Source organism: Dasypus novemcinctus, chromosome 26 (assembly GCF_030445035.2).
Source record: "Dasypus novemcinctus isolate mDasNov1 chromosome 26, mDasNov1.1.hap2, whole genome shotgun sequence".
Classification (NCBI taxonomy): domain Eukaryota; kingdom Metazoa; phylum Chordata; class Mammalia; order Cingulata; family Dasypodidae; genus Dasypus; species Dasypus novemcinctus.
The window spans coordinates 2412808-2437243 of NC_080698.1; the positions used below are offsets into that span (position 1 = coordinate 2412808).

General features: G+C 47.3%; 1 protein-coding gene and 1 long non-coding RNA gene across 11 annotated transcripts in view; one reads left to right on the forward strand and one right to left on the reverse strand.

Annotated features, from left to right (window-relative positions):
* Positions 1–11369: 11369 nt before the first annotated feature.
* On the reverse strand, positions 11370–21077 carry LOC131276063 (uncharacterized). Its single transcript, XR_009183544.2, has 3 exons — positions 20589–21077; positions 14419–14473; positions 11370–14093 (listed from the first exon to the last, which is right to left on the reverse strand). It is a non-coding gene; the product is annotated as an uncharacterized lncRNA (long non-coding RNA).
* Positions 21078–21207: 130 nt separating this feature from the next.
* CTNNB1 (catenin beta 1) overlaps positions 21208–24436 on the forward strand; it is a 33387-nt gene continuing 30158 nt past the window's right edge. For 4 of the 10 annotated variants that reach the window (XM_058288203.1, XM_058288207.1, XM_058288205.1 and 1 more), the window contains exons 1-2: positions 21259–21362; positions 23556–23621. The gene's annotated coding sequence lies outside the window, so the exon portion shown is untranslated. Of the gene's footprint in view, positions 21363–23555; positions 23622–24436 lie in introns of all 10 variants that reach the window. The other 6 variants (XM_058288201.1, XM_058288202.1, XM_058288200.1 and 3 more) reach the window with 5 other exon arrangements.

A 24436-nucleotide genomic window follows, 5' to 3' on the forward strand; every position in this document is an offset into this window, starting at 1 on the left:
CAGCCTCCCTTGCAGTTCAGTTTTGGACCTGTGACCCTTCCGGCCGATGGATTGCTGCTGCCCCTCCCCTTCCCCTCTCCTCGGAGGCCCTGGCCCTTACGGTGTCTCCTCACATGTGATTCCCTCCTCGGCTGAACGTACTGCACGCTGCCGACTACCCACACTTCCACGGGGCTGCCTGGGCCTAGAGGAGACCTCCCCATGCTCCTGGTCCACGAGGGCATCACCCAGAGCGTGACCCGGAGGCCGGCCTGCAGAAAAGCAGAATAAAGCTGCCAGAGCACGACCACCTCGCGCCGCTCCAGCAGTGCCGGGTCTGAGCTCTGCACCCCAGGAGAGCACGCTCGTCACCTCCACCCAGCCCCGTGGCTGCGAGCCCGTGGGGCTGCGAGCCCGTTGGGAGTAGGACCTCTTGAAGACGGGGTTTTTAGTTAGGATGAAACTAACTGAATCCGTTTGGGCTTTCCTCTGGGTACTGGCATCCTTTATAAGCAGAATGAATTCAGGCACAGAGAGAAAAAAAGCCACGGAAGGAGCCAGAAGTCAGTGGGAGCTGGAGGAGAAAAGGGGAGACCTTGTCATGCCATCGCCATGTGGTCGAAAAGCCAAAGACCGAGGATCCCCGGCAGCCAGCCCCAGAGCGCCTCCTCTTCAGGGAGCGGCAGCGCCCTGTCAGCGCTGCGGTTTCGGACGCCTGCTAGCCACAGGCTCCCATCGCGTGGTATTTGTGTCAGTAGCCGCCCCCAAAGGCCAGCCCAGGGCGCGCACACCATGAGGGGTCTGGAAACGAGCTCAGCTTCTTCTCTTGTGCACTGGCTTGTTAAAGGCTCTGAGAACACCTGCAGTGAAGACACTTATTTAACTTTCTCCTTGTTTTCCAAACGGATCAGACCACGGAAACTTTTTTCCCCATAATTCCGCCAAAGGACACTTATCCAGGGCACTTATTGACGCTCTCGTACAACCTTCATAGAACAGAAAGGTCAAGAGTAAAAAAATAGTACAAAGGTTGTGTAACTGGAGTTCATCCCTCATCAGCCACTAGTGATAGTCAATACTCTGCTAATTTTCTGGGCTAAATCTCAAAGGGAAAGAGAAGGAAAGGGGAGAGGGGAAGCTTCCACATGTCCTTCTGGACTGTTCTTTCCTGAGATAACAGGAACAGCCACAACAGCAAAGACTAATTTCCTAATCAAATAGGAACCTGTTGTTTTCCTCCCACAGTAACTCTCAAGGTATCGGAGTCGGTGCTTCTGACTTTCTCTTGACCCATCTCTTGTGGTCCCAATATGGCTGCTGAGTTTCAGTCCTCACATCTGTGTTCAAAGCAGAAAGAAAGGGCAAAGAGATGGGGCCGGTTTGTCTTTCATCAAAAAGTAAAAGCTTTCGTGTCAGTCCCCAGCAAGCCATTTCTTCTATCTTACCCAGTCCTAGCCGTGTCACAGCCGCAAGGGAGGCTGGGAAAGCGAGCCTGGCCTATTTCAGAGAAGGCAAGGGAGAGAGAGGAATTAGTCAACTGTGTCTTCCACATTCTGCCAGAAAGACTCAGTGTCTGCAGCACGATTTGTGTTCCCTCCGTGTGTTAAGATCTGGTTGGCGCTGCTGTTGTATTATCTGCTCGCAGAAATAAAACACACTCACAGCCGAGTGCACATGCCTCAAGGGCACAGCTCGCTGAATTCTCGCCGTGTGAACACACCCACGCAGCCAGCACCCATTCAAGAAAGAAGACGTTCCACGTTCCAGTAGCAGACCCCTCGCACCCTCCTCCAGTTACAATCGCCCCCAAAGCTGTCCTCTCTCCTCACTGCCAACAGCACGCGCGGCTCTGCAGTGTATTTCCTGGAAGCGCAGCAATTCCCCCCCTGCAGTGGACGGCGAAGGAAGTGGTGTGGAGTGCGAGGAGCGGGCAGGCCAGCTGCTGGACACACCGGGGACCCCGGCTGGGCCTCTCAACGGAGGAGTGAACGTGCCGTCCTTCCTGGGCGGTGGCACTGGCCAGTCCCCAGGCGGTCATCTGGCTCTTGTTAAATGACTTGGTCCCTGAGGCTGCTCGCCTGAGGGACTGGACGCTGTCAAGGGGGAGCCCCTGCCAGTGGACTCCTACGCTCTGCATTCGGGGTTCGAATCTGGGAGGGGCATTTGTCTCCCCGTCCTGAAATCTTGCGCTGTTGGCAGGACCTCGTGTCCTTGGCTTCTCCTGCTCTGGGAAGTCACTGCCTCCCGTCACGAGGTGCCCTCTGAGGCCCCAGGCAAGCTCTGTCAAAGCCACACGGGCTGCACGTCTTGTCCCAGGAACATACACGTCTGTGTTCCCGTGAAAACCCAACCAGTTGGCCCATGACAATTGCGAACACCTGTTTTTTAAGTTGAAGACAATCAGTCACCAGCTCCTGGGTGCTTTTCCTGTGCTAGATCCTGCGTTAAGCGAACTGCACCTCCATCGCACTTAACCCTCACGACACCCTAGAAGGCGGGGCTCCCCAGTTTACAGGCGAGGGAAAAGCGGCTCAGGGGCTTGGCACCTGCCAAGGCTCAGGGCGGCGGGTGCTGGGGTGAAGGAGGGCTGCCCGGCTCAGGGCGCTGCGCTGGCATGGCCAGCCTGGAGGGAAGCCGCACACGGAGTGCCGAGGCCGGGAAGCGGGCAGGGGTGTCCAGCGAAACAGAAGCAGCCAGGGGCTCCCGGGACCCTGGCGGACCTGGGTGAAGGCTGAGAGGCCGGAGGAGGCCCAGCAGCTGCAGAGGCCGGGCTGGAGGCCCAGGCTCTCCCGCCCCCCCTCTGCTGAGCCCAGGGGGCTTCCCCAAGGCCTCGCAGGAGGCAGTGAAACGCAGAGCCCCCCGAGCCATGCCTGGCCCCGCACTCCAACAGAGGGAGAAGGTGTTCCGGATTCGACAGCCAGGGGGGATGGCCTGGGACGCCGAGCACACTGGAGACCCATAGACTGACACACGGGGGTCCAGGGAAGGGTCCCCCAGAGCAGGTGATTACAAAGGAAGCGCCCCCAGGGGGGACGGGGAAGGAAACAGGAGGAGCAGGACAGCGGAGGGGCGCGGCAGCAAGGATGCGTCCCCAGCAGAGCCCTCGGGCACTGCTTCCAGGGGCGCTGGGGAGGGGCTACACCTCGGCTCTGCCGGGTCTGGCAGGGAAGCTGGCGTCCCATCTCCCCATCTGCACCCTCGGGCTTTGATTGAAGCTGCCCGCAGCTGTGGGGGCAGAACATACACGCTTGGGTGCTGCCGGCTTTCTGTTCCTGTGGGTAAATTCTGTAAACTTCATATAAATAGAATCACACAATATGTGGTACTTGGTGACTGGTTTCTTTCACTTAGCATAATGTTTCCCAGGTTCCTCCATGTCATAGCATGGATCCAATACTTCCTTTCTTTTTAAAGATTTATTTATTTCTCTCCCCCCTCCACCCCAGTCCCAGTTGTCTGTTCTCTGTGTCCATTTGCTGCATCTTCTTTGTCCACTTGTGTTGTTGTCAGCGGCACGGGAATCTGTGTTTCTTTTTGTTGTGTCATCTTGCTGTGTCAGCTCTCTGTGTGTGCGCCGCCATTCCTGGGCAGGCTACACTTTCTTTTGCGCTGGGTGGCTCTCCTTGCGCGTGGCGCTCCCCTATGCGGGGACACCCCTGCATGGCAGGGCACTCCTTGCATGCATCAGCACTGCTCATGGGCCAGCTCCACACGGGTCAAGGAGGCCCAGGGTTTGAACTGCGGACCTTCCATGTCATAGACAGATGCCCTAACCGCTGGGCCAAGTCTGCTTCCCTACTTCATTTCTTTTTATTGCCAAATAATATTTTCTATGATATGAGGGTTAATTTCAAGTGTCAGCTGGGCCAATTTCTGGTGTCCAGTTCTTCGGTCAAGCAAGCACTGGCCTGATGGTTACTGTGTGGGTATTTCATAGATTTAAATCATCAGTCAGTTGACTGCATCTAAAATCAACAAAAGTGATGCCTGAAGAGGACTCTCCTCACCCAAAGAGGTGGAGACCTTACAGGGAGAAGAGCGAGAAAGGAGAATTTCTCTCTCTATTTCAGCCGGCCAACTTTCCCTGGGGAATTCATCATCAACTTCATTGGAGTCCCAAATTTACACACAGCTTCTCCTGGGGAATGCAGTGTCACCATCAGGTTCCCAGCCCGTGGCCTGCCTTACACGATTCAGACTTGCCAATCCCCACAGGCCCGTGAGCCAAGTCCTAAAACAGATCCCTACGTATATACATATATATATGTATTTATGTATGTATGTACATCCTGTTCGGTTCTGCTTCTCTGGAACACCTGCCTACCACATGTTGCTTTTCCATTCACTGGTTAAGGGACACTTGAGCTGCTTGCACTTTTCGGCTCTTGGGAACAATGTTGCTGTGGATATCCAGGTATACGTTTTTGTGTGAACGCATGCTTTCATTTCTCTTGGTTGCACACCTAGGAGTGGAATTTCTGGGCCACGTGAGAACTCTATGCTTAACCTTTTGAGGAAAAGCCAGGCTGTTTCCAAAGCAGCTGCACTGTTGTACCTTCCCACCACAAGAATACAAGGGCTTGAATTTCTCCACATCTTCACCAAAACTTATTATAAGCTGTCTTTTTCTATTAAAGCAAATAGATTTTAAAACATTAATATTTTATTAACAATTAATAGAGATCCTCATGTTTTGCCTAGAACAGATAATTTTATAGATCCACCCTTTCTGCAATTCCTAAATCCAAAATCTCTGGAAACTGAAGGGTTTCATGATATATTTGATGCCAAAACCTGCCTGAATTGAACTCATTTCAGTAGTGAAATCTGAACTGACTTTTTATCCCACTTAGTAGGAATATGCATGTTTACAGGACTATCAGTGTGCTACTCTAGTAGCAGTGTGGTAAAATATATAATATCTGTACTTGGTTATCTTTCTAAAACCTGAAAAATGCTGAAATTTGTAATGTCTGAAAGCAAAGGATCTGGATAAAGGTTTTGGTTCTATAATAGCAGGGACGTGGGGATAGTTGTTGAGAAGGGACAGAACACTCAGCTATTTTAGGAACTTCTCTTGACCCAGCGTTTTGCCTAGAAGCTCGCAAGAAGAGAAGAAGGCTAGCGGATTTTCTGGAAGCGTGCAGGAAGGCCTACCGGACAGGAGAGCTCCAGTAAGTTCCCATCATCCACAAGTCCCTGGGAGTGGCTCTCCGCTTGCCGGGCTCAGTAACTGGCAGATCTGCAGAAGGGAATGGAAAGGTCCTGCCGCATCAGCCAGCCGAGCCAGAGGCCCCGCTGAGCTGGGCCAGCCAGGGGCAGGGCCGCAGGGGTGGGGACTGGTCAACTTCCCACCTCCAGGAGGGTCCGTCCCTCTGGCAGCCCCCAAGGCTTGGACTAAAGAGGGCACTCCTCCCACGGGGAGGGCGTGCTGGGTCCCCTTCCGTCAAAGCCATCTTCTTACTTCTGGGAGAAGAAAAGGGCAAGGCGCGTCCTCCCAGGAAGGCCGGCACAGCCTTCGGACGTTCCCCGGAAAACTACCAATGTCTGTCTCACCGGACAGTTTTTTTCCAACTGAGCTAAGGAGTCTTGAGAAAGTCATCTCTGAGGCCCCAGGTTCTTAAGTATAATCGCCTGCACGTGACTTCACTGTAGGAAACCTTGGCTGGCGCGGCGTGCCGGAGGTGGATGCGCCAAGTCCACACTGATCTGAAGATCCTTTCCCCTGAAACATAAGAGGTGGCAGTGAAAAGACTCCATTTTCTGCGCATCGCGTTGGCTCCGTTAGAAGGCTCTGTGATCACATCACACGTGCTTTGTCTTCAAACAGAGCCTGCCCTGTCCCTTTCGCCCACAAGCAGGAAAAGTCCTTTCCACGCTCATTACTGCTGGCCGCGCCGGCTCTCTGACGAGCCTCCTCCCTCTCTCTGGAGCCCTTCCTCTGCCATTGTCCCTTGCCTTAGACAGCGTCTTGCAGCCCCAAGGCTGTGGCTCTCGGGGAGGAGTGCGCGGATGAGCCGGGTGTCTGCACTGGAAGCTTCCCCGGAGGCTGCCCTGGAATGGCGTGGGGAGGAGGGTGGAGGCGGCGGAGCGGGGGGCACTTGGCACCGATTTCGCTTCCTGGGGCCCCGTGGAGGAAAGCCAGAAAGACCCTCGAGAGGGTCAGGGAAGGGGACCCGGGACTGCTCGGGTGCAGTGGGCGGGATGCTCTCCTCCCAGGTGAAACAGCAGGAGGACACCTGTGCCCCACCCAAGCCTGGACGCGCGGGGGCAGTGAGGGACACAGCAGCGCTGAGGGCCTTCCTTCGCAGCCTCGTGGACAGGAGCTGCCGGCATCCCTGGGGGCCGTCCTTCCTCACACGGCCTGGGCCCCTGGCTCAGCAGCAGGACGTCAGCCAGGCCCGCGCGGCCCGGCTCTCACGTGCGGGCTATTCTTCCTGAGAACAGGCCAGGCCTGCGTGATGCGCCGCAATTCAGAGGAGGCAGAAGAGCAGCCGGCGCAAGTCACCCACACTGTGGGAGGTGGGACTGCCCAGGACATCACAAGAAAGTATCAGAAATGCAAAGCCAGTACTTGTAGAAGCACCGGAAAGGGATGGCCGGACAGAGGGCAATGAATCAGGAAAGGTCAGCTTGGACCACAACTACCAGACTTAGTGGAGTGCACGTGCTGAAGCGAGGCGCACGGCTTGTAGCGCACCCTACAATGAACAAAGGTCAGGGGTACCCCTATATGTCCGTCTAGCATCATCTGTATCTACTTTTGTTTCTTCCCTAAGAATAAGCAACTGTGAAGACAAAAGCAGATTAATAATGTACACAGCAGGTGAAAAGTTGCAGAAGGACCGGACAAATCTATGAAACTGTTAGCGGCCCTCTCAATTCTTTCCATTAGTTTTTAAGTTTGTGATTAAAAACATGCTCCAGTCTTAAAAGAGTTTGGATCCAATGCCATACAAATATGGCACATGGTTTGCTTTGCCATTGTGAGCAGAAGAAAAGGAAAAATGAATAGCTATGGGAAAGAAAACACAGACTTTCAGCTGAGATCTAACCTGGGCTTAGTAGAGTAAAAAGGTGAGGGGAGGCCGTTGGGGCAGAGCAGTGTGGAGCGGCCTTCTGATGCGAGCATGAAGGCCGCGCTGGGGGACGTCAGGAGACCCATGACCACTGGCAAGAGGACCTAGCCTGGGGCGGTGAAACGAGACACCTGGCGCAAAATAATCCAGGGGCAGTTCTCAAAGCAGTGGGCGATCCGAGAGAGACCAAGAGCAAAAACATCACAGCGAAGATAAACATCGGCCAGGATAGATACAAACGGGCTGAAGCTGCAGCTGTGAAAAGGAAGTGAAGAGTGCTCTCGGAGAACACGGAGCCCTCGCTCCAGGGCTTGGAGCGGAGAGAAGCGGTCCTCACTAGGCTCCAAACGAAGAGACTACAGACAGGGGTTGATCGGCCTACACAAAAACAAAAGGTCCGGGATGGCAAGAAGGAAAGGAGCAGGAGGGAGATGAGGATGGGGGGAAGGAGAGAAAGAGAAGTTGAACAGAAAAAGACGAAAAGTGTCCCTATCACAGAGCTCGTGTTCCCAGAATCGAGGAACTCTGGGGACGTTGCAGAGACCAACAGGCAGAAGATATGCCCATCGGTCCACAGGAACAGAAAGAGCAGCTCAGAGCTTACATGAAAATAAGCTCCACTTTACTGATGAGAGAAACATAGACGAAAATTCACTGCGATATCATTTATAAAATTCCAAAAGTTTGATGGCACAGGCCCCGCGACATGCCTTTCCTGTGAGTGGTTTATTTTGTAAGAGGTCCCAGGACACGCAGGTGAGGGGAAGGGAAGGTGGGCACCTGCGTGTCATCGAGCGGTTACCCCCGGTCTCAGTCGGGAAAGGGGCGAGCGCTGCAGAGTCATCCCCTGCAAGGGCCAGATGGCCAGTGCCCAGCTGCCGTGCGCCCTGGGGGGGGGGCAGCTGGTGGGAAATTCCTGCCCCACCCAGCCCCCTCCTCACACACAGGCCCGCTCCCCGAGCCTGGGAAGAGCCGCAGCTGCTGCCCAGCCCACCTCGCCGAGGGCGTGGGTCCCACAGCACCTTCCACGCAGCCCGGGGCCGGGGCCAGGCGCGCGGCTGCTGAGAAAGCCCCGACCCCGCCGTGACCGCGGGGAGTGCCAGCCCGGCGGCTGGACACGGATTCTTCTCTCAGGGTGCGAACACCCTTTGACGCAGCAGCCGCGCTTCTGGGAATTCATCCTACAGTTAAGACTTACGCATGTGGGCAATGACGTGTGAGACTACACATGCAGCACTATTTTTTCAAATTTATTGACGTGTATCATTCAAACATAAACATACATAAACAGTAAGTGTGCGGTAATAGCTGGGAACTCACAAAACAAACATGCACAACCTCCTACAGGGCTCTCAGACTCTCCCACCAATCCCTTGCATTGCTGTAAAACATTTCCTATTAATAATGGAGCACCCTCAAAATATTACCACTGACCAAAGTATAGGGTATTTTCCGTATTTTCCCTCCAACCCTCCCTATTGTTATGATTATTATATTATTTAAACATGAACATACATAAATCAGTGTAGAGTAAAAGTTGTGAACTTACAAAGCAAACATGCATAGCATCAGAAAGGGCTCCCGTACATCAACCCACCACCACACCTTGCCTTGTTGAGAGACATTTGTTACAAATTATGAAAGAATATCATCAACATCTTCCTACTAACTATAGTCCATATCTTTCGTTTGGTGCATTTTTCCCCAACCCACCCTATTATTATTTTTTTAATATATTTTATTACAGAAGTTGTGAACTTGCAAAACAATTGTGCACATGTGCAGAATTCCCCTACAACACCCCTCCATTAGCACACTTCACCATGGTGGAAAATTTGTTACAGATTATAAAATAATGTCATCAAACTATAACCACTTACCATGGTCCATAGCATACATTTGGCACAGTTTTTCCATACTCCCCCCATTATCAACACAGCACATCTTTGGCATGGATGCATGAATATTACATCATTACTGTTAACTACAGTTGTTAAGTTCCCTAGACTACCCTTTTCAGCCACAATCCCATTTCTAATACGCACTATAACGTGTTACCATCAACTGTATACATTTCTACCCTTTTACAGTAAAGTTCATTAAAACTTCCACGTACATTGAACATCAGTAGTCCACTTAGTCCTCCTCTTATCTCCTTTAAGAATCCATCACTTACCATCAGGTCTTAAAGATGTTTACCTACATTTTCTTCTAGAAGCTTCATAGTTCTTGCGTTTATATTTAGGTCTTTCATCCATTTTGAGTTAATTTTTGTATAAGGTATGAGACAGGGCTGTGGACATCCAGTTCTCTCAGATCATTTGTTGATTGCACTGTTCTGCCCAAGCTGGGTGGATTTGACGGGCTCATCAAAATTCACTTGACCACACACGTGAGGGTCTGTTTCTGAACCATCAATCTAGTTCCATTCATCTGTGTGTCTTTCTTTATGCCAGTACCATGCTACTTTTAGGACTGTAGCTAGGTAATATGATTTAAAGTCTGGAAATAAGAGTCTTCCAACTTCGCTTTTCCTTTTGAAGATGTTTTTGACTATTCAGGACTCCCTTACCCTCCAAATAAATTTGATAATTGTGTTTTCCTTTTACGTAAAAAATACTGGTGGGATTTTTATTAGGATTGCAGTGAATCTATATGAATTTGGGTAGAATTGGTATCTTTCTTTTTAAAGATTTATTTTATTTATTTTTCCCTTCCCCCTTGTTTTTCGCTTGCTGTGTCTTTGTCTTCCTTGTCTCTTTAGGAGGCACCAGGAGCCAAATCGGGGACCTCTGATATGGGAGGGAGGTGCCAAATTGCTTGAGCCACCTCCACTCCCTGCTCTGTTGTGTTTCTCATTATGTTTTTCCTCCCCACGTCTCTTGTTGTGTCATCTAGTTGCGTCAGCTGGCCCCACCTGCCTGTCATGTCAGCTCACTGTCTTCTTTAGGAGGAAATGGGAACCTCTGCTCCCTGCTTTGTTGGGTTTCTCATTATGTTTTCTTCTTCTTGTGTCTTTTGGTGTGTCCGCCTGCCACTCCTGCCCATCACTTCAGCTCGCTGTCTTCTTTAGGTGACACTGGGATCCGAACCAGCGACCTCCTTTGTGGTAGGCGGAAGCCCAGTCACCGGAGCCACATCCGCTTCCAAAATTGACATCTTAATGACAGTCTTCCAGTCTGTGAGCACGGAATGTTCTTCCAATTATTTAGGTCTTTTTAAATTTCTTTTAACAATGAGTTGTAGTTTTCTGAATACAAGTGCTTTACATCGTTGGTTAAGTTTATTCCTAAATATCGGATTCTTTCCACCGCTAGTAAATGGAATTTTTTTTTCCTGACTTCCTCCTCAGATTGCACAGTACTAGTGTCTTTTAAATTCTATTTCACCTGATATAAGTATAACTGCTATGGCTTTGTTTTGTTTGTTTTGTTTGTTTGTTTGTTGTTGTTGTTACAGCATGCATGGAATATCTTTTTCCAGCCTTTCATTTTCAATCTATTGGTATCCTTGGATCTAAGGTGAGTCTCTTGCAGGCATATAGAGATAGGTGGCTCATATTTTCTTATCCATTCTGCCAGTCTGTGTCTTTGGATTGCAGAGTTTAATCCATTAACATTAAATGTTATTATGGTAAAGGCATTTCTTAATTCACCCATTTGACCTTTGGGCTTTATCTGTCATATTTTATTTTCACCACTCTTTTGAGACTTCTAGTTACTTTAACTGACATAACCTTCATTTCTAGACTTTCTTCCAAGCCTCTCTCTCCTGCCTTTCCTTTTCAGACTGTAGCACACCCTTTAGTATTTCATGGTTACAAACTCTCTCAGTTTCTGTTTATCTGTGAATATTCTAAACTTGCCCTCATTTTTGAAAGACAGTCTTGCCAGATAAAAGATTCTTGGCTGGAAGTTTTTCTCTTGCAGTACCTTAAATATATCATACCACTGTCTTCTTGCCTCCATGGTTTCTGATGAGAAATCAGCCCTTAATCTTATTGGGTATCCCTTATATGTTACACATTGCTTTTCTCTTGCTGCTCTCAGAATTCTGTTTGTCTTTAGCATTTGACATTCTGATTTGTATGTGTCTTGGAGTTGGTCTATTTGAACTTTATTTAGAAGGAAGTACATTGTGCTTCTTGGACGTGGATATCTATGTCCTTCAATAGGGATGGGAAATTGTCTACCATTCTTTCTTCATATATTCCTTCTGCACCTTTTCCCCTCTCTTCTCCTTCTGGGACACCCATAACATGTATGTTTGCTTGTCTCTTGCTGTTGTTTAGTTCCTTGAGAACTTGTTCAATTTTTTCCTTTCTTTCTTCATCTTTTCTCTTTTATATTCACTTTCAGAGGCTATTTGTTCAAGCTCACCAATCCTTTCTTCTGCCTCTTCAAATCTGCTGTTATATGACTCTAGTGTATTTTTAATTTCATTTATCATGTCTTTCATTCCTGTAAGATCTGCTATATTTCTATGTATGCTTTTAAATTCTTCTTTGTGCTCATCCAATGTGTTTTTAATATCCTTCATCTCTTTTGTTATCTCATTGAATTTATTAAGGAGATTTGTTTGAACTTTTATGATTAATTGTCTCAACTCCTTTATGTCATCTGAAGGCTTATTCTGTTCCTTTAACTGGGCCACATCTTCCTGTTTCTTGGTGTGGATTGTAATTTTTTGTTGGTGTGTTGGCATCTGGTTTACTAGATGTATTTATTCCAGGTGTAGCTTTTCTCTTTAGTTTAGGGCTTCCTGCCCTTTCTCCCTTGCTAGTTGTGCAGTAGGAGCCAAGGATGTAGTTGGTGCTTTAAACTGTGGAGGCTGAAGCTGCCCTCATTGCCCCAGGGACCGATGAAGCTTCTCTCACCTTTCTCCTCCACCAGGGGTGGGGACAAAGCCACAGCTATGTAGAATCATCCAAGTCGTGCAGGCCTAGACTAGAGTTGCCCAGAGAGACTGATGAAGGTTCATGCCCCTTTCTCCCCTCTCTGGGGCAGGGATGGAGCTGCCGTGCAGGCAGCGATCTATGTCATGTGGGTCTAAGATGACTGCAGTTGCCCCAGTAGTCTTCCAACTATTCAGTCTGTGCCAACTGAATGTACCTGCAGTTACCCAGAGAGGCTGGTGCAGGGCCCGCCAGGTTCCTCCCCGCTAGAGGTGGGGCTGAAGCCTAGGCTAGGGCTGCAGGCCCATCTGGGTGAAAGAAACCTGTCTCTACCATCACTGTGATTTTCAGTCAGCCCTGCTTCTCCTCATGCTGGGGGTGGAGTCAAAATGGCAGCTACTGGCCTCTTTCTGACTTGGACACGTTCAAACTTTAGCTGTTCTTAGGGTTATACTTTAGGCAGCTGAATAGACTGATCAGTAGATGAGGTCAGTGGCCAACCATCTCTTTCGCCCATGTTTTTGGGAAATGGAGCTTCCAACACCAACCACAGAGTAGCTCCTGAGGCAGCTTGCACTGCCAAAGTAGGATAATCACTGGCCTCTGCAGCTTGGCCTGTAATTTCCTGGAGAGGCTGGCATAGGTCCCCCCAGCTTCCTCCCTCCTGGAGATGGGGTTGGGGCCTAGGCTAGAGCTGCAATCTGAACTGGATGGAAAGAAGCTGGTCCCTACCAGCCCTGTGATTTTCATCCACCCCACTTCCCCTCGTTTCAGTGGTGGAGTCAAAATGGCAGCTGCCAGCCCCTTTCTGCCTTGGACAGGTTCAAACTTTAGCTGCTCTTAGGGTTATACTTTAGCCTGCCAAATGTACTAATCAGTAGCTGAAGTCAGTGCCCAACCATCTTTTCCTGTTTTTGGGAAGTGGAGCTTTGTGCCTCCAGTGGAGGATGGGCACCAGCCTCCCGGGCGTGGAGGGCTCTACTCATGAATCTTCTCTGCAGATGGGCAGGCTCCCCCTCCCATTCTTTCAAGAATGTTGCAGGATGCTCTTCTGGTCTCCTGGAGCCCCCAAACAGTTGCTTTAGATAGCTCTGGGTTATGACTAACTGTCCCGTAGCACAAGCTGACTCTAGGAGTGCCTTACTCTGCCGCCATTTTGCTGCACCATTTTTAAGGATAAACATGCTTGAAAACAACCTAATGTCCACCAATAGAGGAGGGGCCACTTAAATAAATTCACATACTTTCAAGCCATGGAATACCATGTAGGTATAAAAACAAATGAGGCCATGCTATGGGCATTGATGTGGAGATACCTCAAAGGTATGTTGTTAAGTGACGAAAGGCATAAGGGATAAGGTGCAAGAAGATTATGTTACCTTTTGTGTAAAAAAGGTGGATGGGTGGGTGGAGGAAAAGTAACACAAACAGGTACATGCTTATATGCACAGAGAAAATGACAGGATCCAGAAGAGATTAATACCAGCGCTGAGGTGAGGGGGAAGATCGTGGGTACTGGTGGATATAGTAAAATGGGGAAATTAATGTTCCCCGACTTTGCTGGATTGTGAAGGTTAAAGGAGGTCACAGGTGAACGGTGATGTTCTCTGGGTTGTGAAGGTTAAATGGGGATTCTAAGTGAAGGGCAAAGCTCCATACCTAGTACCGGGCAGAAGCTCAACAAACAGAAGCCACCATTTGGATTATTTTGACTCTCACTACCAGTGCTGTTCCTGTGTCTACACAGGTGATGCCAAAACCAGAGAAGCTGAAGGGCCTGCCCAGGGCACACAGCTCATGCAGGCAGAGTGGGATTTGCATCTCCTGAATCCTAGTGTACCACTGTTTCCATTACAGTAGTGGCGCTAAGACGCCGTATGGGCCCTAAGCATTAGCTGCGTGCAGAAAAGCGAACATTTCACGTGTGCTTCTGCCTATGATGCAAATTCATGTAGATTCCAGTGGGATTGAGAAAAGGTAATCTGTTCAAAAGCATGATTCAATTTATACTTGCCTTCCATCATTATGTCGATTCTCAATCACAGACGCTGAAAGTACTGCTATTATTATGTGAGGCATCTCAAAACCTCTTGACATTGAAAAGGCGGTATCATCTTCTTTGTTGAAAAGGTTGCTAACACCTTGTTAAAACATAAAGAAGGAAAGACACAGGATGTATACACACATGCATATCCAGAGAAAATGGTTGTGCATTATCAGCAACGCAGAGTTTACAAGTATCAGTTTATATTCTAGGTATCATTGCCATAAACGTGAATGGCAGTTTTTACTAAAGCGGCTTTATTTAAAGTCTGTTAATAGAAAAGATCAAGCTGTAGTTCTCTAAAAGATTACGCAATGGTGGACAACCACAATAAGTAAGCCTCTGGGTTTAGTTTTGTTTGTTTTTTTAACAAAAGAATCACAAAATCGGAATGGGTGTGACAATGCTTTAAAGCATATTACCTCAAAGAAGGAGTTCAGGATTTTAGAACAGTGGTCCTGATGGAGGAGACTGTAACTGAGAAGAGACACAGGAGGATACATTGGGATGAGGAAATAAAATATTACAACTTCCATATCTACTTTTCACCTTTTTAAAAAAGCCATTTTTCATTGAAATTTTCTATATTGTTATATATGTATATAATTTAAGCGTACATGCTCAAAATTATTTTACTGAGAAGACTACAATCTTTAAATTTAAAAATCTTTAGAAATTTTTGTTTTAGAAGATAACAAGCTCAGCATAAACCTGCAGTTTTATAATGCAATTGTTACAAGCCCCAAAACGAGTCATCACAGTTACATTACCTAGCTTTTCCTGTGTAACAAATTACTCGAAAACAAGTCAGCATACACCAACCATTTTCTACTGCTGAGAACTGCACAAGGTGACTTGTATTGACCAACTAAGAATGGGGGTCCCGAAAATTATCACATAAGAAAGGGTTGAAGAAACAGAGGTTGTTTTGCTAAGAAAAGAGACCATTAATAGAAAGAAAGAGATATTTGGGTTAGAAAATTACAATCTTGATTACTTACAGCTCAGTTTTTAATACAAATTATAGTGGGAGGAGAAATATTTAGAATGGATGCTCCCTTGAAGTGACAGAAACTTAAACATTTTCTCCTTTTCCCTCATTGATTTCATAATTACAGAACTATATAATTTCAGAAAGTTCCATTTGTATGGAATAGCACATTGGCTGACATAAAATCACTGGAAATTCCCAAAGGAGACGTATATATTCCACGCTTGTCATTCTTTTTCTTCATTTTTATCGAAGAATTGGCTATTTCTTCCTTCTCTTTTTCAGAGGAGACCAGTGTGGTCTTTGTTTCTTTCTCTTTTTTTCCTCTCATTCAAATTCTATAATTATAAATTAAAAATATAAGCAGGTCTGAAAATAGATATGAAGAAAAAGCTTTAGTATAAACAAAAGAAAGATGGAGTAAAGTAAATGTCCTGCACCTGCCTGGGGAACGGATTGACAAAAGTCCCATCCTCTGCAGAGGAAGGGGTGACTCACAGCATTTCTTGTTCATGGAAAAGAAGGACGTGAAATAAAACATTCTAAAGAAAACCCAGGCAAGTATGGCGTCCTTTCTCTGTACAGCTGGAACAGTGTTCTGTTTAAATAATTTTATATCTTTTCCTAGAATGAAAACTTCTGAAAAGTTAAATCAAAATTCTGTAAATATCTTTGCGTTGAATAAGAAACAAATCTATTCTATTGTAAGATTCAGAATTACATTTTAAATCAACCAATAAAATGAATTTTAATAACCAATAACCTTGAAAATTTAAATCATGATCAAATTTATACTCTCTGGATTTTTAACAAACAAAAAAATGAAGGCTGCAAACAAAAATGCCATTTTTCAGTAGCATTACTGGGAGAAATTCAGAAATGAGCATAGCTTGAAGAGAATTTTTAAGTCAAGTAGTTAAAAAAAATCACTGTGTATTCTTCTACTTTTCTAGGTTCAAAGTTATTTTTTGCTTAGTGGTGCAAAGTAGAAAATGGACATTTGCTTCTGGCACTGTGACCTTCTCCAGGCCCCTGCCCGAGCTGCCCTGATACCCTGATGTGTATTTTTGGCACACACTTGTAATAGAACCAGCAACCAGTTTCCATAAACACTCAGTGACAGCAGGTGAGAATAAAACATCTCTCACATCAATGAAGAGTGCTACACTGTAAACACATTTCCCTCTTCTGTAAAATAGACGATTTTTAAAAAATTCATTCAGAGATAAGTGCTCCACACTATTCTTCTTTTCTGGTTATACACATGAATACATGTAATTTTTGTTTTAAAGCCAGTAGAGCTCTTAAATATTACAAGCTAGCTCTACTTTTAAAAAAAGAAATCTATAGCTGGTCCACATGTTTTCCAACTAAGACGTAGCATGAAACCTCCATATGTTTAAAATGCCATACCCTTCACCCCTGCACACGCACACACACACACACACACACTACAGCTGCACACTTCCACACTTATCGATAACACTGGCTAAACCATTTTGGACGGGTTGGTGAGGGGTAGGGGGAGAAGGACTGGGGAGGAGGTTTTTTTTTGTTTGTTTTTATTGTTATTAATTGTACAATAGGCATGCATAATATTTATCAAACAGGACATTTTGTTCTGTATTTTGTTTTAGTGTGTGTGTGGGAATCATAATTGTATTTAGACTTTGTATGGCATGGGTTACTTGGTTCAGAGCAGAAGCACCTGCAGCAAATTAATTTGTTGTAGCACATTAATTACCTCATAGCTTCTATTTAGGCTGCAGCTGTTGCTATTATGTTAATATTTTTATCATCACTGTATACAACAGGTTATGGCAATAATAGAAATATCTCTCTTTATTTTTTGGCTTCACCCCCACTGTCATTTCCATTTTTCCATGTCAGAAGGGAAGACAAAGAAATTTAGGCAAATTAAGCCCCGAAGCACACTATAATTTTCTATTTCTGAACTGATTTGTAAGAGAATGGGTAACTGAAATTAGCAAAGCATCACCCCACACAAAGATGGCGCGTGCAGAATTTGTGAAAGCGAGAAAGAGACGAAAGAGAAGCACGAGAGGGACGGACACAGCGGTGCTGGGCGGTGAGTGTTTGGATGGGGGTGGGGAAAATGCTGCAGTTTTCATGAAATAATAAGGTAGGGGAAAGAAGGCATACAAAGAGTAGGTTTTTCATTGTTGGTAAAATATAAACACAGATGAATTCTGTCTTTGGTTTGTTCATGCTTTTCACTCTGCACAGCAGGGATGTTCTTAAGAAGTTGCCCTCTGCGAAATTTCACTAAATGGAAACCGTGGCCCCTGCATGATGGGATTATAATCACACCGGCCACTCCTTTTACATAATTTTTTGTTTAAGATCCAGTAAATTTCCCTGTTTTTACTATACATAAAGCAATAGGCATGTGTATGTTCATAAACCGAGGGTTTGCATCCCCAGAGCCGAAAGCAGGCGACAACAAAAACCGCGAGTACCATGTCTACAAATCTCAATGGATTCAAAAACAATATGAAAATTTTTAGCTGACGAGAGCATGTCTCTGCCTGCAGTCCCTGCAATAGCTCACCATGCTGCCTACTAACCGCAAGATCAAAAATTATCGATTTCATGGCGCTGCGTGCGCTGGAAAGAAAAGCTACTTTAACATTTGCATTGTTTAAGGAATGAGTTTAAAGAAAAGAATCGCCTTTTTTCCCTGAACTTTTTGGAATCTGAAAATGGCTTGCTGTTTTAATCTTATCCGTGATTTACTATAATTCTATTATTTTTTAGCAGCCGGGGTCCAGAAACGATTTTTTTCGATGAATTCAGGATTTTGCCGCAGTGTACATCTGCAGTCCCAGAATCCTCCGGTAAGTTAATCCTTCTTGGATGGGAAACGCCTTTAACCTTCTCGTGAATGGAATATCTGCAACGATTCTGAACATTCTACTAGAGCTGTGGGCACTGGGCGGGGCGGGGGCACCCACGGCGCCGTCCCTGTCCCCGTTCTCGGAACCGTGGGACGTGGACCTTTGTGACCGAGGGGTGGAGTCTCCCTGCGGCCTCTCGGCCTTTCCGTGGGGCCATGGGCAGGGCCCGTCGTGTCACACCGGTCAAGGCCTCGAGAACACCCAGGTCCAGGCGCCACGCGTGCTCTCGGCTTAGCCGAGGCGGCCACGGAGGCGACTGTCCCCGCCGCCACCAGCGCCACCAGCGCCCCCGCGGCCAGCGGCCGCCCTCCCTCGCCTGCGGTGCTCACCCGGGGCAGCCTCCCCGGACTCGGCCGGCCCTGCCCGGTACGGGAAAGAGCCACCCGTGTCGTCCACGGGAGCCCCTGCAGCCACGCAGCCTTTTCAGCTGCAAGGAAATCAACAGACACCGCGACCCTGAAAGGAGGATTGTGAATCAAATGTCCCCATCCATAAACAGCCCGCTGGACGAAGGGTGAAAGGAAAGGCGGATCTGCTACTGTCTAGGGTTTTGGGGGGTCATCAAGGACAATTTTAAACCGGCCTTCTTAGAGCTTGGGGATTTACTTCTCCTGAATGCTCGGGGTGTACGTCTTTAAACTCACCTTTCTGCTGGAAGGGGTTCTTCCCACAGGGTTTTGGGTGGAGACTCCGGAGGAGACCACACCCTAGTTCTGCTTATTTCCAGATAGCGTTGATTAACAGTCACAATAATACATTAATTGGAGCCCATCTCCCATTTCCCTCTTTCTAAAGGATGCTCATCATCTTAGGAGCTCAATAAATGTTTAATAAACGGCCTTCTTCACAGTGCTAGCTTGATTAATATTTCTGTCTGAGTTGCAAAGCAACCTGCACTTATTTCTTTGCCTAAAGGTAGTGAGGAGATGCTCTGTTCCAGGAGCCGGCAGCCACGGCTTGAGGTGCCAATGGCCAGCACAAGTCACACCTTCTCTGTTAAACCAGACGATGGTTTCCAGGATCAGTCTAAAATTTAGAACCATTTGTTTGCTGCAGTTTCCCAAAATGAACTGATTTATGTCAACTCAAGTGGGCTAGCTCCAGAAGGAAAAGGTGTAAAAGGATGAACTTTTATGAAATGTATTGCCCGAAGTCAAGTTTTAAAAGTCATTTTTACAAAATCATTTATTTCACCAACTCATCAGGTATTTTGATACTTGTATTTCTCTTTGGTTTAATGACCACATTCGTCTTCATTTCAAATAAGTTATTGGTCTCATAATTTTGGTGAGACAATTGGAAAATGTTCTGTTTTATGAGAGAAGCAAATAAAAATCGGAGCAATTTGTTAATTTCAACTAACTTGTTTTAGTGGTAGTCACCCAGTAATTCAACACTTAAATTTGATAGGGAAACACCTTATATTGTTGCAAAATTTGCCATTTCCTTTTATACTATTTTTTCCTTCAAGTATAAAGGGATTTCAAAAATCGCAATTCTAAAATGTAGATTAAAGTACTTAAATTATAGAGAAATACTTCGATTATTTTGGCATCCCAATAGAGAAATATAAAGATAGGGTTGCTTTTATCCTTTAGATCTTCTAATGGTACAAATATTTAACCAGTTCGAACAGTCTTCCATATTTAGAAAAAATAAACTGAACAAAGAAAAAGCAAGCATCTGTAAAAAAAAAAATCTCTAATATTAATTAGTCATCTGGTTTTAAAATGCATGACTTTAATGGCATCAGCTATATTCTTTAACTCTGTATGAGTTAAAATTGGGACTCAGTATCTGGAAATGCCATGTATAGTTTTGAGTTTATTAAAAGCATTGCGTTGATGAAATGCCTTCTTTTTCTGTTCAATCTGTTTGAGTTATGACCAGCCATGCTGGTCACACCATACGCTACACTTAATTCTACAGAATTACTAGCAAAGTTACAAATGAGAAAGCCATTCCAGATAATGGATGTCACTGAACATCATTTTAGTGCTTGGACTTTTTCACTGAGGCGGCGACATGTGCTATGTGCAGCAGTTAGCACTCCCATTGTAAATGGTAAAATATCTAAGGCAGAAAAAAAAGCTATTTAAAGAACATATTGGCTTGAAGTATTTAGTTATGTCTAAAACTACAAACGCTGCTCCTTGAGTGAATGAGCAAGTAGGTACACAGGTCTATGTACAAAGGCCTATTGTTTGCATTCATTAATTATAGTCCTAGGATAAAAGCCCCAAGATAACTTTCACTGTTGCTATTTGTCCTCTCTCCAGTGTTTTAGAGGGAAAATAAACAAAGTGAGAATAAAGAGAGCGAATCACCCTGTTTCAGCTTCGACAAATGTCCATCCTGGTGGATGACAGTGGGGACACTGCCAAGGGAAATGAAGACCGGACTTCGGCCTATTAAAATGAATTAGAAAATGGTTTTTGTTATTTTTGAAGAACAGAAAACCAGTTTTTAAAAAATCAAAGCTGCCTAATGGATAGCCCCTTCTATAAATAACATTCTTGGATTTCTTGAATAATACCATAAAAATGCACCTCTTGCAAAGAAAAATCTTCACAAATAAACCTCTTGATACTTAGCAGAATCAGATAAAAATGGAATCTGTAAAAATTAACACCGGTGGCAGGGCTCAAGCCAATCCATTTCAATTGCCACGGTGGGCACTTACAGGTTTGGGAGCCGCGGCCTTGGCCCACGGGCCATGGAGAGCGCCCAGCTTAGGGAGTGGGGCTTGGTCCGGCCTTCACGTCCACTTTCAGGGGACTAGGGGGCAGTGGGACAGGGGCACAGGGGGCCAGTGGGCTAGGGGCCAGTGGGACAGGGAACAGGGGACAGGGGGACAGCAGGGTATGGGGATGGGGGCAGGGGGACAGGAGGCAGGACAGAGGGACAGCGGGCGGGGGGGTGGGGGCAGTGGGGGGGCAAGGACCAAGGGACTAGGGGGCAGGGGGCAGGGAGACGGGGTCAGCGTGGCAGCGGGACAGGGGGAGCAGCGGGGGAGGGGCAGGGGGACAGTGGGGCAACCGGGCAGGGGGCAGCGGGTCAGTGGGACAGGGGGCCAGCGGGCGGGGGGCAGGGGAATGGGGGCAATGGCGGGGGCCGGGGCCAGCAGGGCGGAGGCCGGGGGCCGGCGGCCGCCGCCCGCCGCGAACTCAGCGGACCCAGAGCCGAACTTCCGTCCCGCGGGCCCCCCGCCCGCGAGCGCGGGTCGAGGCGCCGCCCCCCGGCCGCAGCGCGCCCGCGCGCACTACTTCGCCGCCGCCCCGCCCCGCCCCGCGGAGCGCTCCGCGCGGCAGGACACGCCGCCGCTATAAGAGGCGCGCGCGCGGCGCCATCTTGGGCTCGGGCTGAGGCGGCGGCGGCGGAGCGCGAGCGGCGGAGCGGGAGGCGCCAGCCCCGAGCGGCCCCGGCGACGAGCCACCCCGCGGCGCGCCGGCCCGAGGTGCTGCCTCCCCCGCGGGGCGCTCCCGCTGTCCCGGAGCCGGGCTGGGCGGCGGGCGGGGCCGGCGGGGCCGGGCGGGGGCGCGGGCCGCCCTGGGGCGGGACCGGGCGGGGGGCGCGCGGAGCAAGTTGGGCGGCCCGGCGGGGTGCGGCCGGCCCGGGCCCCCCGCGCTCTCCCCGCTCGCGCCGCGCGGCCGCCGGAGCCGAGCGCCCCGCGCCGGCGGCGCGGCCTGGCTGGACCCGGGCGCGGGGCGCGGGGGCGCCGCGGGGCTTTGTCTCGCGCCGTGGTCCCCTCCCCCCGCGCTGCGTGGCGGGGCCGGGCCGGGGCGCGGGCGCCGCGGGCGGGGAGGCCGCAGGGAGCCGGCCGGCGCTTCCAGACGCCCGAGGACAGCGCCTGGGTGCGGGAGCCCTGTCGCGTGTCCGCTCGGCCCTCGCCCCGGCGGCTTCTCGCCCGTCTGCTGCGGAGGCCGCGCCGGCCGCGGCTGGGAAGTGGCCGCGCTCCCCGCCGCTTGTTCCCTGCGGGACTAGCGGCGCGCTCGCACTGTGGAGTCTCGTTTAGCGTGCGCTCAGTCTCCTGCCTCACTTACTTTGCTTGTACATTTAACCTCCAGAATCTGCTCTTGTGTTTTCTTAAAGTGCCAGCAAGGACTAGTTTGTACACTGTCCTTTCAGACTAGACAGAATTCGATGAATTTGCACCCGATATGCATACTTTGACCTAGTCTTTGTTCTGAAGGCCACGGGCAAGGACAGGCCCCTGAGGTGGCTGCAGCAGTAGCTGAGGAGCTCGGAAAACTTGCAGAAGACTCTTGTGTAGCGTTAAAGAGAGGCTCAGGCTTCAGGCCTGAAGTCCTTGAGGGGGAAATACAGAGCTGCTCTGGAAAGCTTAGCAAAGTACGTACCGTGGAGTCCTAGGCCTGAGAATCTTCCAGAGACCCAACAGCTACTTTAAATCGTTTTCAGGGAAAACCAACTCCTGCTTTGTTTTTCTGTAAAATGGCTACTAAAAATGGAGCGTTAAACAGGCATCAGGTGTCAAGAAGCACCCACGAGTTTTCTTTCCTCCTCTCTTTTGATCTATTTGTTATGATTACTTCAGTACCAAGACGATTGTGTAGAAAAATGTGTATTCCAGCGTTAAAAACGTACTGGACAGTGAGTGGAGCGTCCGCTGCTCTTAGCGATGACCGATGTGGGGGTTCCTAGGCTTGTGTTCACGGACTGCTCTCGCTCCCCCAGACAGGAAGGGATAACCAGGGGACACACCTTTCTTTAAAGGTGTTTTGAAATGTGGTGCTTAGAAATTGTACCCGCAGATATCCTTTTTTGTTGCTCTTTGGGGAAGGGGAAAGTTGCATAAGCACGTTGAAACAAGGGACAAGGAGAGTTCAAAACTTTGAATATTTTTCTTTTATAGTTAGATTAAAACCCCAGACATTGATTATATAAGTATCTTCATACCAATGAAACTTTTACATTACTGAAATGAAACGGTGCATCCATCAAGTTACAAAGTGATTTTATTCTCTTCAGTAGTCTACTAGTTACAAGTAATTGTAGACGGGTAGGTGGTAGTACAAGTAATTGTAGATGAGTAGGTGGTAAATTTTAAGTTGTTTCAGCTTGGTCACAGGTATGCTTGATTGTTAACCAGGGCAGAAAGGATGAATGTGTACAGAGCAGGTCAAACTTATAAAAAAACAAAAAACAAAACAAAATTGGCAACTATTTTGTAGTGCTGCAGTGTTAACCATGACGTTGTTTTTGAAAACATTACTTGTATGAACCTAGTTTTCTTGTAGCCCTCTTCTGTTTGGGACTATGGTATCTATTGTTGAAACAGCTTGACTGGAAACATTTTTATACTGTAAAAGTAAATAGTAAACACAGACTAGGAACTGCTTCTGAATTATTTGTCAAGAGGATTTAGCTATTGCTTCTTACTGTTATTGGGAGGGTACTGGTTTGCAGAATCAGTTGAAACAACTTTAACAGACTTGTTTATGTAATATGTTAAATTATGAGCATGGTTATAGGATAATAGGCAGAAATAAATGGCTGCCCTTCAGGTTTCACAGAAGAAAATAGTAAATGTGATTTGCACTGGTTGAAAATGAATAAGAGTTAACTATAGGTTTTTTTGTTTGTTTGTTTTTTAAACTCAAACTCAGGAGAACGTTCTTTATTTTCTTAGGAATGCTGCTTTCATGTTTTATTCAAGACCAAGCTTAACTCTGTTTGAAACCTGAACTCTGCTATGGTCAGTATGTATACAATCCGCTTTCTCCTTAAGGAAAAAGAAGCTCTAGAGAGAAAGAGTTACATTAGGAACGCATTATCAGGGTTTAACCACCTTTGTGAACTTGTGTGTGTGGGCTCCTGTGGGCATCTTTTCTTTTAACCCTCAAACCTGAAGCACGGGAGTGAGGGCAGTGTCAGGCCACGCTTCCTTTGCATCCTGTGGTCATGTTGAGTGCCCTCCAGTGGATATACTGGAATGCTTGTGTGTGTGTGTGGTTTTTTTTGTTTTTTGTTTTTTTAATCCAGTTTATTTGTGTAGAATATGTTTATAAATAGTTCTGGTGAAAAAGCATCAATCAAGAAATCTTTTGAATTCTAGAATAATTTATTCATATCAAAACAGCTAATCAAAAGGCTGGTTGAGCAAATGTCACTATCTCAAGCAATGTTTGCAGTAGAAAGGACGAAGTTACAAATTAGAGAGTTCTGTTGAGGTCACTTAAAATAGGTAATTCTGCTTGAATAGATATTAATGGTAAACCAGAAAACTCAGTGTAGTATTTTAGGGGGTAAAACATTAATGCACGGCCATGTTAATGAATTATAGAAACTAAAATTCTCAGAAACAAGTTAATGAACACAGGAACTATTTGTCTAATATCATTTTTACAGTTAAACATGAGTTAGTGCTCCACTCATTTAAATATCAAGAAATTACATATCTGTGGTAGGAACTAGATGAAAAAGACTGTCAGCATGCAAACTAATATTTATTGTTCTAGTGACTTTAGGGCCTCATTGTACAGAGTTGTGTGCTATATGTAGGGTACCAAT